Source organism: Cynara cardunculus, unplaced genomic scaffold (assembly GCF_001531365.2).
Source record: "Cynara cardunculus var. scolymus isolate 2C unplaced genomic scaffold, CcrdV1 Un_Scaffold_2310, whole genome shotgun sequence".
Lineage (NCBI taxonomy): Eukaryota > Viridiplantae > Streptophyta > Magnoliopsida > Asterales > Asteraceae > Cynara > Cynara cardunculus.
Genome location: NW_020201046.1, coordinates 21,299 through 23,726, shown reverse-complemented (window position 1 = coordinate 23,726; position 2,428 = coordinate 21,299).

Genomic DNA, 2,428 nt, shown 5'->3' with positions numbered 1-2,428 from the left:
CTTCTTAACTCTTTCAAAGACCGCCAATCTCATTCACACCTACGATTTGACTTTCAAGTAGTCAAACCGTTACACTTAGCCATTTAAAGTCATCCAAAATTCTTCTAAACCTACGGTTTGACTTTCTACTAGTCAAAACTTTACATGTATGCTTCTTAACTCTTTCAAAGACCGCCAATCTCATTCACACCTATGATTTGACTTTCAAGTAGTCAAACTGTTACACTTAGCCATTTAAAGTCATCCGAAATTCTTTTAAACCTACGATTTGACTTTCTAGTAGTCAAAACTTTACATGTAGGCTTCTCAACTSTTTCAAAGACCGCCAATCTCATTCACACCTACGATTTGACTTTCAAGTAGTCAAACCGTTAAAGTAATCTGAAACTCCTCTAAACCTATACATTGATTTTGTCAACTAACTACTTCTTCCTTTGTTGTAGTTATTCAATATGTCGACAGATAGAGGATGGATGTATAGAAAGAATGATGATCGAGGGGCTCTTAGCCGAACCTATGTCAGACACATGGAAGGTTTTTTGGACATTGCCTATGCCAATGAAGATTATGTTGAAAGGGCAACTACACGTGATGGGATAGTGTTCAACATCAGATGTCCTTGCTCCAAGTGTCGAAACGAAGCCTATAGAGAAAGAGAAGACGTGAAACTGCACTTGATGAAATATGGTTTCATGCCTGATTATACCATTTGGTGGGGACATGGTGAAACCTTTTTTTTTTACATGCATCTCATCAAGACATGGGTCAATCTTCTAATCCTATAGTGGATCATAATGAAGGTTATTTTCAAATGGTGAATGATCACATGGTACATGATGTCATGACATGGGAAGAGCAAACACCTAATCCTTCTGCCCAAGGATTTTATAACATGTTACAAACTATTGACGAGCCTTTATGGGATGGATGTAAAACTTTTTCAAAATTAAGGGCTGCAATGAGTTTGTTGCATTGGAAGGAAGAATGTAATATACCCGAGACGACATATAATAGAGTGCTTCCTGTTTTTAAGCGTATGCTACCTGAGGGTGATAAATTACCCTGTAACTTCTATGAGACGAAGAAGAGTTTGAAAAATCTTGCTCTACCAAAACAAAAGATCGATGCTTGCAAAAACCATTRCATGTTATTTTACAAGCATGATTCTAGGTTGACCCACTGCCAAGTATGCAATGAAAGTCGTTACAAGACAAGTGGACAAAAGAAGGTCCCTAACTTGGTGTTGACGTACTTACCGATTGTTCCAAGACTCCAAAGATTGTATATGTCTCCAAAGACCGCGAAAGAGATGACTTGGCATTACGATCATCGGGAGAAACCGGGTGAAATGGTACATCCAAGTGATGGTGCAGCTTAGAAGCATTTCGACATGAGGGATCCTGACTTTGCTTCTGAGATCCGGAATGTTCGTCTTGGGTTATGCACCGACGGTTTCAACTTGAATAATTCAACTTCGAATCCGTATTCACTATGGCCCGTCTTTATTACCATCTACAATCTACCTCCTTGGATGGCTTTGAAAAATTCATATGTTAAGCTTGCATTGGTCATCCCTAGTAGAAAGAGCCCCGGTCAGAATTTGAATGTGTTTCTCAGGACGCTAATAGATGATCTAAAAATGTTGTATGCGGAGGGTGTTCTTACGTATGATGCGTATCGTAAGAATAATTTCGAGATGAGGGCTATACTACTATGGACCGTCAGCGACTTCCCGGCTTATGCAATGTTGTCGGGTTGGAGCACGCATTTATTGCATGGGGGAGGTGGATTCTTTCCAGTTAAAGAATGGAGGGAAATCATGTTGGTTTGATTGTCATCGGAGATGGTTACCTAMAACACACCCTTTCCGTCGTGATCGAAAAGGATTTATGGCAGGTAATAGGGTGTTAACTGGTCCACCACCTGAGGTAACCAGTGAAGAGATCTGGGAGTTCGTTCGTCACCTTCCAACTGTTTATGTGGGTGTCTCGTATAGTTCAAAAAATAGAAAAATTAGCGGATTCGGAACCAATCATAATTGGGTAAAGAGAAGTATCTTTTGGGAGTTGCCATATTGGAAGAAGTTGTTGATCTGACACAACCTCGATGTCATGCATATTGAGAAGAATGTTTTTGAGAATCTCTTTAACACCGTCATGGATACGTAAAAAACAAAAGACAATGTAAAGGCGAGAAGAGATGTAGAGGTTCATTGCGATCGACGGGATTTGCACATTGCCATGTCAGGCAACAAAGTAGTGAAACCAAAGTCATCGTACAGTTTGAGCAAACAACAAGTAAAACAAGTGTGTGCATGGTTGAAGAAGTTGAAGTTTCCAGACGGGTATGCTTCAAACATAGGGAGTTGTGTGAACCTAGAAGATTCTAGCTCTTATAGCTTCAAAAGTCATGATTGTCATGTGTTTAT